The sequence below is a fragment of the Nycticebus coucang genome, chromosome 3 (genome assembly GCF_027406575.1).
Source record: "Nycticebus coucang isolate mNycCou1 chromosome 3, mNycCou1.pri, whole genome shotgun sequence".
Taxonomy (NCBI): domain Eukaryota; kingdom Metazoa; phylum Chordata; class Mammalia; order Primates; family Lorisidae; genus Nycticebus; species Nycticebus coucang.
The window spans coordinates 156,093,811-156,106,709 of record NC_069782.1 but is presented as its reverse complement, the minus strand read 5'-3'; the positions used below and the strand labels follow the sequence as shown (position 1 = coordinate 156,106,709).

The following is a 12,899-nucleotide window of genomic DNA, read 5'->3' as shown; positions in this document are numbered from 1 at the left end:
GAAAGTTTAATTTTTCCTGAGCTACATACATCAGGATGCTCTTTCCTTTCTGCAATGCACACGGCCAGCACAGAGCAAATAGCTCCAGCTGTACCACCAACTCGTCACTCTGCCAATGCAACGGAGAAGCCTGCTCAGCATAAAGTGAGCCCCTGCTCAGAGCACAGACTGAGGTCCCCCCTCAGGGCACACATTGAGCCCCCTGCTCAGAGCGCAGACTGAGCCCCCCTCTCAGAGCACAGACTGAGCTCCTCGCTCAGAGCACAGACTGAGCCCCTGCTCAGAGCACAGACTGAGCCCCAGCTCAGAGCACAGACTGAGCCCTCTGCTCAGAGCACACACCGAGCCCCCTGCTCAGAGCGCAGACTGAGCCCCCCTCTCAGAGCACAGACTGAGCTCCTCGCTCAGAGCACAGACTGAGCCCCTGCTCAGAGCACAGACTGAGCCCCAGCTCAGAGCACACACCGAGCCCCCTGCTCAGAGCGCAGACTGAGCCCCCCTCTCAGAGCACAGACTGAGCTCCTCGCTCAGAGCACAGACTGAGCCCCAGCTCAGAGCACAGACTGAGCCCCAGCTCAGAGCACACACCGAGCCCCCCGCTCAGAGCACACATTGAGCCCCCGGCTCAGAGCACAGACCAAGCCCCCCGCTCAGAGCACAGACCAAGCCCCCCGCTCAGAGCACACACTGAGCCCCCAGCTCAGAGCACAGACCAAGACCCCGCTCAGAGCACACACTGAGCCCCCGGCTCAGAGCACAGACTGAGCCCCCCGCTCAGAGCACAGACTGAGCCCCCTGCTCAGAGCACAGACTGAGCCCCAGCTCAGAGCACACACCGAGCCCCCTGCTCAGAGCACACACTGAGCCCCTGCTCAGAGCATAGACTGAGCCCCCCTCTCAGAGCACAGACCGAGCCCCCCTCTCAGAGCACAGACCGAGCCCCCCGCTCAGAGCACAGACTGAGCCCCCCGCTCAGAGCACAGACTGAGCCCCAGCTCAGAGCACAGACCGAGCCCCTGCTCAGAGCACAGACTGAGCCCCCTGCTCAGAGCACAGACTGAGCCCCAGCTCAGAGCACAGACCGAGCCCCTGCTCAGAGCACACACCGAGCCCCCTGCTCAGAGCACAGACTGAGGTCCCCCCTCAGAGCACAGACTGAGCCCCCTGCTCAGAGCACAGACTGAGCCCCCCGCTCAGAGCACAGACCGAGCCCCCCGCTCAGAGCACAGACTGAGCCCCCCGCTCAGAGCACAGACTGAGCCCCCGAACTTTAGAACTTACAAATCTTTTTTCTGCCATGGAGGTCACATCAAAAAAAGAGAAACGAGTCATAAGAAAACATTACAGTTGGTAGAAGTGGTAGAGGAGGAAGACGAGATCCCTGAAGACCCAGCAGTGAACGGATATTCTCAGTACATTTTAAAATGCAAAATCATTGTGACTTGATAGTAGCACTTTAATTTGGTTTTCTTTTATTCCTTGGGTGTTTCCATGAACCAAGTGAAACAAGAACGTTTCAACATCATTTAATTTTACTTACTAGTGGGCACCCTTAGGTGTAATGATATATGCCCTTGAGGAGTCCGGCGAAAATATTTAAACCTTAATTGTGTGTCTTTTATAAATTCTTAATTCTGAAATTCCATTGCATTAAATACCATATAACCAAGACCAAAAGAACTTCAAGTATTTCCATTTGAAAGAACTTTGGTCATATTTAATCACTGACATCAACTACAGTGCTACTTTCACAGATCTGTTGTTAAATGCAAAGAACAAGAAAAAAAAATCACAATGAATGGCTTTGCTTAAAAGACCCCTCATAATCTAATTTAACAGGGAAAAAGACTCATTTCTGGAAGTGAAATATTAATATAGAGGTTTTAAAAGTATAATATCAGGGCTTATTACCAGTAAAAGGAACTCCTTCTCCCATGTATTAGCGTAGCAGTACACATGTTACAACTCAGGGAAATGCCTTCTTTAAAGTTTAGAAATAGTTTCAACAATTCTGTGATTATATTAATGAGAGTAGCAGAGGTCTTACCTTGGGTCATCTTACCTAAATGTCACAAGACTCCCAGGAAGTACTGAACAGAGGAGAGAAAAGGTGGCTTGCATAGGTTGGAGTGTTCCCTCCCGCAAGAGTTGAGGGGGCTCTGCTGCAGCCTGCCCACCAGGTGTGCCTGCTGGCTGTGGGGTGACTGCCGCACAGCCCCCAACCTCAGGGAGCTTACCTGCCTTGCCCAAGGTGAACTATTTATTATTTAAATCAGTTTAGTTCTAACTGATTCAGAAGTGTATTTCTAACCCCACAAGTTAGAAAGAAGTTTCTGCTATTAGTCTAACTCTTGAAGCTCTGGAACAAGTCTCAAACATTTAGCAATGAAAATGCTACTGGTTATAACTGGGTTATAGCTTTCATGTGAAAGCCATAAATTAGTTTCATAGTAGGGCTGAGTACATTGGATATTTTTTCTTCCATTCTTGAGATACTTTACTAAGAAGAATATGTTCCAGCTCCATCCACGTAAACATGAAAGAGGTAAAGTCTCCATCTTTCTTTAAGGCTGCATAATATTCCATGGTGTACATGTACCACAATTTATTAATCCATTCATAGATCGATGGGCACTTGGGCTTTTTCCATGACTTAGCAATTATGACACAATAGGGGGAAGGGGGAAAGGGAGGGTAGGGAGGGGGGAGGTGGGCAGAGGGAGGAGGATTGGTGGGATTACACCTGTGGTGCATCTTACAAGGGTACATGTGAAACTTAGTAATGTAAATGTCTTAGCACAATAACTAAGAAAATGCCAGGAAGGCTATGTTAACCAGTGTGATGAAAATGTGTCAAACGGTCTATGAAACCAGTGTATGGTGCCCCATGATCACATTAATGTACACAGCTTTGATTTAATAAAAAAAAAAAAAAGAAAGAAAATGCCACTGGCTGAGAGATGGATCTGATATGCTCCCCTGGTGGCCCAGCGGGCAGGCTCCAAACAAAGGCAACCGGTAAGGTGGCGCGGATGCTAGGCTCACGTTTCCGAGCCTTTCCTCTTGTCAAAGAAAAAGAGTCTCAAAATCGGAAGCACTATTAATCTAGGAACTCAGCATCTCCCTAAAGTAAATTTACTTTCCTACTGAAATGGGGGCACAGGGTGGGACCAAGAAGGGAAGGGGCTGCTCAAAGCCAGGTTGTGAGGGTGGGATCTGGGAGACAGAGGGAGTCAGCTCCCCGACAGATGTCCAGTTACCTGCAGGCAGGCCCCTCTCTCTGAGCCTCCTGCTGGGACAAGGCTGGGGAGGTGGAGGAGCCCCAGAAGCACCTGTCTCTGGTTCACTCAGCAATGAGGTGCTGATGCTCTGACAGGCAGCAAGACGACTTGGCAAGAGGCCAGGAGATCTTAGAAGAGGCCAAAGGCAGCACTGGGTGTGTGGAGAGTGAAGGGGGCAAAGGCCAGTGGACAACAAAACCCGCTTAGTGGGCAGCACGTGAAGGCTTCCCTTCTTGCTAGCTTGATAAATTGCTAATGACATTTACTATTGGTTACTGAGATAGAAAGAAATGCTCCACGCTATCAAATGTGCACGATCACACCAAGTCAAATGCATGCACTTAAGCCACCAAGAACACCCTGCTTAAAAGAGGGCCAGGAAAGGCAAAATAATCGATCTCTTGATGTTAAAATAATTGCAGAACAAGTCAATGCATTTCAAACAACGTTGTGCATTTAGGGGGTACAGCTCCCCAGTTGCAGCATGGTGGTGCTGGCCGGAGCCAAGTGCGTGTAGAGAGGATCCACATACACCTGCCCACAGGCCGCAAATCGTCCAAAAGCCCATAGGATTTTATCTCCCTCAACTTCTTTAGGAAAGTTAGCAGCACTAAGTTGATTAAATGGATTACAAAAAGGCTGTATTATTTAAGGTTTTCCTTTCCTAAGGACAGCAAGGCCATGTAATTCTGCCATAGCCTGGTCCCCAAAGGCACAGAATGCTGTGACACAGATGTAGTTTCTACTAAAAGTGCAATTCAGAAAAGCTCCTTTCAGCAGTTTTCTCCACATTGGATCAATTTAAGAGGCAATTACCATCAATGCAATTATGTGCCCACATGCTCCCCAACAGTCATTAAATGTGAGCCACTGAGATCAGGCAAGGCCCTCCTAGAGGTAAGGACAAGCCAGTGAAAGGAAACATGTGAAAACTGTGTTCTGGACTGTACAGTGCAGGGTAAAGCAGCTGAGCCACATTCTAAACAAGCTGTACGACAAGAAGTACGGTATGAGCCTGTTCGAGCAGGTTAAGGCGTAAAATTCACATATAACACGCTAACCACGTGGCCTTCTTTCTCAAGAAAATAATGCTCCTCTAATCATTAAATCACACACAGTTTTTTAGTTAATATCAGAAATAATTTTTTAAAAAATTTTATACTCACCAAGGGAAAACGAAGGCTATAGTCTGAAAAAGAAAGAAGAAAACAAAAAAAGGAAGAGTTAGTTTTCTGGTTAAGAGGAGTTAGCTGACTGCAGCCGCGTCTTGAATACACATTTTGCTCCACTGTTTAGGGTCTCCTGGATGCCTTTTTATCTAGATGATTCCTTCTCTTTGCTGCAGTCATCAGCTTTCAATAGGGCCCTACCCCAAACTCTCCTGTAACCTCCCTGTCAGCTGATGGGGAGTGGGGCTGCCACCCCAGTGCCGATGACATTCTGTCAGTCGGCTGCCCTGCGGTGGCCCTGGGGCAAGAGACTCTTTTTCCTGAAACAGGCCCCTCAGCCCATCCTCCCCAGACACGGCCCTTTACAATCTGGCCCTGGGTAGCCCCTTTGCCCCAGCTGTCCAGCTTAAACAATATCCAGCATGATCATGCCCATTCATTTAGCTTTCACGTTCTTTTTTAAAAATAGCTTTATGGAGATATAATTCACCTGTTTAAGCAATTGGGTGGTTTCTAGTACACTCACACAGCTCACAGCCATCACTCTAGTCTAATATCAAAACATTTTCATCAAAAAGCAGCCCCCTGCCCATTAGCTCATCAGTTCCCCAGGCCCATCCTCCGTCCAACCCCTGGCAATCCCAATCTTCTCTCTGTCTCTACATGTTTGCTTATCCTAGACATCTTGTATACACGGGCTCAAAAAAAGGTAGTCTTTAGTGACCAGCTTCTTTCACTTAGTGTTATGTTTCTGACGTTTATCCACAGGGGAGCACGTCCCAGGACTTCATTCTTTCTGTATGGCTGAATGATATTTCATTGTGTGGACCGAAAACTGTGTTTGTTTGCCCATTCCTGAGTTCTTGTATATGTGGCCAGAGCAGCAGCCAAGCATGAGGGCTATGAGGCTGACACTGAACACCTGCCCCACTAAGGAGTGGAACCCTTTTGTGCTCGCCATCATTTTTAAATACCTAATGTAGTACACGACAATTTCCACCAAAACTGACAACTTGCTATCTTTGTTCTGGCAAGGGTAGATATCTGAAATCAGATCAAATCAAGACTCTACAGCACACAATTATAACAAGTTGTTATAAATTTTTGTATTCTTTTTTTTATTGTTGGGGAATCATTGAGGGTACAAAGAACCAGGTTACACTGCTTGCATTTGTTAGGTAAAGTTCCTCTTATAATTATGTTCCGCCCCCAAGAGGTGTGTCACATACCATGACCCCTCCACTGCCTCCCTCCTTCCCTATTTCCACTCCCCCATTCCTTCACTCCCCACCATGTACTAGCATCAACTGTCCTCATATCAGAATTGAGTACATTGGATTCTTGCTTCTCCATTCTTGTGATGCTTTACTAAGAAGAATGTGTTCCACTTGCATCCAGGTTAATACAAAGGCTGTAAGTCTCCATCTTTTGTAATGGCTGAATAGTATTGCATGGTATACATATATCACAGCTTGTTAATCCATTCCTGGGTTGGTGGGCATTTAGGTTGTTTCCACAATTTGGCAATTGTAAATTGAGCTGCAATAAACAGTCTAGTGCAAGTGTCCTTATAATAAAATGTTTTCCCCCACCTCTGGATAGATGCCCAGTAATGGGATTGCAGGATCAAATGGGAGGTCAAGTTTGAGTTCTTTGAGGATTCTCCATACTTCCTTCCAAAAAAAGTTGTACTACTTTCAGTCCCACCTGCAGTGTAAAAGCATTCCCTTCTCTCCGCATTCACACCAGTATCTGCAGCTTTGAGACTTTGTGGTGTGGGCCATTCTTGCTGGGGTTAGATGGTATCTCAGGGCAGTTTTGATTCGCATTTCTCTGATAAATAGTGACGATGAACATTTTTTCATGTTTGTTACCCATTCATCTATCTTCTGTAGAGAAGGTTCTAGTCATCTCACTTGCCCATTGAAATAAGGGATTGTTGGCTCTTATTTGTTGATTAATTTGAGTTCTCTGTAGATTCTAGCTATCAAGCTTTTGTTCGATTGATAACATGCAAATATCTTTTCCCATTCTGATGGTTGTCTATTTGCTTTGGTTGTTGTCTCCTTAGCTGTACAGAAGCTTTTCAGTTTAATTAAGCCCCACTTGTTTATTTATATTGTAGCAATTGCCATGGAAGTCTTCTTCATAAAGTCTTTCCCCAGACCAATAACTTCAAGTATTTTCCCCACAGTTCCTTTGAGGATTTTTATTGTTTCATGCCTTAGATTTAGATCTTTTATACATTTTGAGTCAATTTTAGTGAGTGGAGAAAGGTGCAGGTCCATTTTCAATATTTTACATGTGGTTATCCAATTCTCCCAGCACCATTTACTGAATAGGGATTCTTTCCCCCAGTGTATGTTCTTGTTTGGTTTATCGAAGATAAGGTGGCTGTAAGATAGGTGGTTTCATCTCATGGGTTTTTATTAGGCTCTGTGTCTATATCTCTATTTTTGTGCCAGTACCATGCTGTTTTGATCACTATGGCCTTGTAGTACAGCCTTAAGTCTGGTAGGCTGATGGTCCCAGCTTTGTTTTTATTACTAAGAATTACTTTAGCTATATAGGTTATTTTCTGGTTTCATACAAAATGAAGAATTATTTTTTCCAAATCTTGAAAGTGCAATGCTGGTATTTTAATGGAGATTGCATTGAATCTGTAGATTGCTTTGGGAAGAATAGACATTTTGACAATGTTGATTCTTCCCAGCCATGAGCAAGGTATGTTCTTCCATTTGTTAAGATCGTCTATTATTTCTTTTCTTAGGGTTTTGTAATTTTCTTTATAGAGGTCCTTCACCTCTTTTTTAGGTATATTCCTAGGTATTTCATTTTTCTTTGAGGCTATTGTGAAGGGTATTGTGTCTTTGATTAGCTTCTCATCTTGGCCATTATTGGCATGTACAAAAGCTACATATTTGTCTACATGGATTTTATATCCTGAGACATTACTGTAAATGTTTGCATTGTTACAAATTAAAAAGTCAACCTGTAAAGTATCTTTGAAGCCAAATAAGCAGAAGAAATAGTTCTTGCGACTTTAAGGCATTTTAAATCTAATTGGGCAAACATATAGCTAAAATTATTCTAATGGTAGGAAGACTATTTCTCCCCAATACTGCTGCAAAGCAAGAATATCTGCTCATATTTAACATTGTGCTAGAAATCTTAGTCAATGTAATAAGGCAAGAAAAAGATTTAAAAGCACAGGAATTGGAAAATTAAAAAATATATATTGAATTCTCAGATGACATAATAGTCTACATAGACAATCCCAAAGAAACCACAAGAAGCTACTAGAGCTAATATGTGAGTTTACGTCACAATATAAAAAGTTAATATGATTTAACTGTATAGAAACTAACAATCAACAATTGTAAATAAAATGTAAAAGATATGGTACATAATGCCAGGGCATGTACTTGGGAAGCTGTGTAAAACACCAGGGAGGCCATCTGCTGAGTAATATAAAGGAACTCAGTGGGGCCCAGAGTGATGCAGCCATTAGCAGGGAGCTGCAAGGGCTTGGGCTTTGGGTAAGAGTCGATCATTTGGGAATCATGGTAGGATTAATTTATTATAAGAGTCCATCCCTTTCCCTTCCCCCAAAGAACCAGGGAAGATTCTGGAAAGAATGATTTGTGGTATTGTCTGGGGCCAAGGAAGAGGAGAAGCTAGGAGTGGAAATTAAACTTTTAACTTTTTTTTAAATAAAGCAAGAATACACCAAATAATGGGTACTACAAATAGATCATGTGTTTTATTGGTTTCTCTAAGTAAAGAATTATAGCAAAAGCACCATGACATTCTTTAAAGCGAACAATTCCCAAGGGACAACTCCTATAGCCCGAGGCCCTGATGCAGATGGGCTACTGCAATATTGAGCAAAATGCCTGAAAATGTGAAAGAAGCACATAAAAAAAAAAATGAGGGTTGGGGCAGATCTGTGTGGACAGATATGAAAAGCAAGGTCACTGAGGCGTTTGCGCAACATCCTCCCACCGGCTAGAAAGCTTCCTGTTCTTAATTTGAATGGCCCGATCTCCAGTAAGGGGAAGGAGGGGCAAGGTCGTGGCTCCTCAGCTGCTTATGGGACCTCTCCTACATCTCACGCCTATCCTAGGTGGCAAAACGAGATGGATTTTAAAGATGAGGACACTGAGGCTTGGGGAGTACCTCGAGCAGTGTCACGGAGTGAGGAAGGGGCAGCCCGGATGCTCACCCAGTGCTGCTGAGCCCATCCTGGCTAGGGACCTGCGGAAGGCACTGCATGTTGTAATTTATGTTTGTTTGCTTGGGGTTTCTTTTGGCTGTTTCTCTCCCCTCAATGAAGCATTAATCCCTTCAGGGCAGGAATGGACCAAAAAAGGCATTCTTTGGGGTGCTACAATGATGCCAGACAATTCCTTAAAATCCCCTCCAACCCTAGGGAGGTCATCACTGTGTTCTGTGCTCCAAAAAGATCCATAAAGGCCCAGTGTGGTCACATAGCTCCTGTGGGGAGAAGTGGTCTTTGGTGAGTAGCCTGGCAGAGCTGGAGCACTGGCTGGTGTGTCCCCAGAGCCTCTCTGCTTCCAGCGAGTGGGGGCAGGGCAAGCCTAGCAAGGCCTGGAAGGAACAGGGGAAATCCACCCCTGGGAAGCGCGGGGAGGGGCAGACAGGGGCAGGCGAGGTCAGGCAGCCAGCGTCCACGGGAAGTGGTGGGCTGCTGGGTTTGGTCCTGATCACTCACAAGATAGGGAAGGGCCCAGCAAAGTTATTGTCACGGAGTTTGGAATCAGTCCATTGGAACCGTTCCATTTAAGAGAAAAATTAAAATTACTTTTGAGATGGACTGAGTTGGTCAGTGTTTCCAAACTCGGTCAGACAAAAGCAAAACATCTCTTATACACACCCTTGGCCTAAATTCTCCTAAGTGAGCATTCCCGTGGGCAGCACCTGCCGTGTTGAGTGGCTGGGCATGTCCTGTGTGACAGCTACTCTTCCAAACGAGTAGCAACATTTGAACATTTTTGGAATGCACATTTACCTTTTATTTTTAAATGTTTACATACACATTTCTACATGTATAATGTATCTAAAATGTGAACTTTTTATGATGGATTAAAAAAGGCACACAAATAAACTCCATGGATTCATGCAGTTAAATGCCACTTCACGCAGCTAATATCAATGGCCGTGACCGTGAGGCAATCTCACTGTGAATGATCAGAAGCCAGAGCCGAGTTCCTCCATCCTGACTGCATTCTCTTGGGCTCCAGTTTTTCTTTAAAGACACTGAGTTGTCCAGATCAACTGGAGCTCAGAGGTAGCAGAAACTGTCATTCACTCTCAATCATCACAATGCTCAAGTACAATGACTGTGGCCATTCCTGTACCACAGATAAGAAAATGACAGAGACCTCACGGGAACAGCCCCTCTGGCTGTCTCTGCATTCCTGGAGACAACTTCACTCTGCTTCCAGGGGGAAACTCAAATGATGGGGGAATGTGAAATGTTTCTGAATCATCTCATCTTTAGATCACTGCTGTCACAAGCTGCCAAGTCTCACAGTTTCCTTGTTTACCTTCCAGGCAACAGTAAAGCTGTTAATTTCTAATTTCTAATGCATGAAAGAGAGTCTGGAAGGAGATACTGAACGTGGGGGAGGGAACCCTCCCTGAAACCAAGGAGTTTAGTAGAATCCTCAAGCCACTTTGGAAAGGGGGTGAAACCTTTAAAACAATGTTGTTGAGCCTGGAAAAAGAAGACCGATTTTGCTCAACCATCCATTTTGTCAGCCTGTGACAGACAAGCGGGGCTCCTAAACATTTGGCAACTTTGAAGAATGAATCACAGGCAGCTGTGTGCCTGCCTGCTTCTCAAGCACAATCCCCCCGCCCCAAGTACACACAGGCACCTCTCTAATTACCCCACAGTTGGGGGTGCCCTCTTTGAATCAGGAAACTATGCAAATTATAAAGTCAGACAGAACCTTTCTCTGCAAGTACAAGTGTGTGCTGGTTTCCGTTATACACGTCTACGCCATTGTCACAGCGTGGAATCCAGGAACACAGCAGTTTGATTCTGGGCTCCCTTCTCAGGTACAGGAGTGCTCCCCAGACGCAGGAGAGAAGGCTGCTGATTTGCCCACCTCTTGGCACCAAGCATATATACTTTTCAGGTACTGATGCTCATTGTCATGTTTTTTTAAAAAAGTCTTTGTCCCATGAGTGGCTTCTAGAGCTTGATGGCAGGGATGTTGTGAACAGCAACCAAGAAAAGTTCCTTAGAAAAGAAACCTTAACTAAACTTCTTTCCATATTAGTTTGGAGAACACTTAGGAACTAAAAGTAGACCGGCCGTTTGATCCTGCAATTCCTCTACTAGGTATATATCCAGACAACCAAAAATAGCTCTACAACAAAGACATTTACACAAGAATGTTTATTGCAGCCCAATTCATAATTGCTAAGTCATAGAAGCAGCTCAAGTGCCCACTGACCCATGAATGGATTAACAAATTGTGGTATATGTATGCCATGGAATACTATGCAGCTATTAAAAAGATGGAGACTTCACCTCTTTTATGTTTACATGGATGGAGCTGGAACATATACTTAGTAAAGTATCTCAAGAATGTAAAAAATTACCCAATGTACTCAATACTACTATGAAATCAATATATAACCACCCACACTTTCATATGAAAGATGAAACACAATTATAGTCCAGAAAGAAGGAGGGAGGAGGAGGGTGGCGGGGAGGGAGGAGACGGGTGGAGGGAGGGGAATTGGTGGGACTTCACCTACTGCGTATATTGCAAGCCTATATGTCAAATATATTAACAGAAGAGTATAAATGTCTAAGCACAACAATTGAATAAGTGAGGTGAATGATACATTGATGTGAACATTTTAGATTGTATATAGAGTCAGCACATCGTGCCCCATAAATGCAGTAATGTACACAGTTATGATATAATAAAAAATAAAGAAAAGAAGCATCAACTGTAAGGACAGAAGCTCTGAGCCAGAGTCCCTGCCGAGCACTCCCAGGGATCCTGGGACCCCAACACCCACTCTGCAGGTGGGACACCGAGCCTAGAGACAGAGTAACTTGCCACAGGACTCCCCACCAGCCCACAATGCAGAGGGACCCAGAGCTGCCGCCCTGAGTACTCAGGAAGGCAACTGGCTGCACTTCGTCCTTAAAGACAAAAGGACCCTCTAGCTGGGCTGTGGTGTCTGTGCATGTCCCCAGGCCAGCCTATCACTGTGTTGCCTGCCGGGGTCTCTTGGGGGGCCTGGCTAGTACAGCTATAGGACACATAGCTGGGAACCCTATTGCCCACAGGGAACCCATGGTCATTGTCGAGCACGGGGTGGAAGGCCCACTGTCTGCCCTGTGGGTGTGGGAGTGTCCTGCTGCTCTCACCAGCCCTTGGCCTTGGGGCCCTTTCTTCCTGATGATGCAGAGCTGGGCTCAGAGCCCTGCAGGGAGAATCTGAGCATCAGGAGACAGGTGAGGCAGCCAGGCCAGGGGACACCCATCCCACCTTGTAAGGTGATCTCCCACCCCACTATGGTCTAAAGAGGTCCTAGGACTCCCACAGGGCAGCCTCTGCATCCCCTGGGCTTCCCCCAGACCCTCACTCCCCACCATGCCCTAAATCCAGTCCTGACACAGGGCCCAGCCTCCCCTGACCCGGCCAGCACCCGGCTCGGGTCTGCCTCCCTTTCATTACCTTGGAAGACTACCCAGCGGCCCAGACCCTCCCAATGCTGAGGACAGGGTGAGGAGAAGATTTTATAGTTTCTGTCACAAACTTCTAGGAGGGATAAGAGGAAATACGGTTGGAAGTGCTCTAGAACTGTCGAAACACACACTGCCCACCATACAAACAACATTCCTGCCTGGTCCACCTCCGCGGCAGGGGAGATTCCTCCTGGAGAAGCCTTGCCTGGAAGGCTGGTGATGCTTCTTGTCACGCCCTCATACTGGGGCCTGCCACTTCCATAACCAGGTTGTCTGTGAGCCTGCCCTTCTCCTGCTTCATTTTCATTTCCTTTTTTTTTTTGAGACAGAGTCTCACTATGTTACCCTTGGTAGGGTGCTATGGTGTCACAGCTCACAGCAATCTCAAACTCTTGCCTTAGCCTCCCAAGTAACTGGGACAACAGGTGCCTGCCACAATGCTCAGCTATTTTTTTGTTGCAGTTGTCATTGTTTAGCCGGCCCGGGCTAGGTTCAAGTGGCTGGCACCATAACCACTGTGCAATGGGCACTGAGCCTTCTGCTTCATTTTTAGTGACCAGCCTGTGACCAAGGCTGCTTTGCTTTGCCACACTCTTCTCAAGAAACGTGCCCAGCCCTGTACAGTGGTCCCCAGGCCTAGTGTCTCCCGGTGCTGGCCTGTCCCTTCCCCCACCCCTCTGGACTGCAGGAAACTGAGTCATGCTCAAC

At 45.9% G+C, this 12,899-nt stretch overlaps 1 protein-coding gene across 3 annotated transcripts in view; it reads right to left on the bottom strand.

Moving 5' to 3' along the window:
• Window positions 1-12,899, bottom strand: part of PTPRE (protein tyrosine phosphatase receptor type E) — a 158,750-nt gene that overhangs the window by 81,738 nt on the left and 64,113 nt on the right. Inside the window, exon 2 of one of the 3 annotated variants that reach the window (XM_053584639.1) lies at window positions 4,448-4,470. The exons of 1 other annotated variant lie outside the window; for it this stretch is intronic. The gene's annotated coding sequence lies outside the window, so the exon portion shown is untranslated. Of the gene's footprint in view, window positions 1-4,447; window positions 4,471-12,899 lie in introns of those variants that run through there. One more of the 3 variants, XM_053584636.1, reaches the window with a different exon arrangement.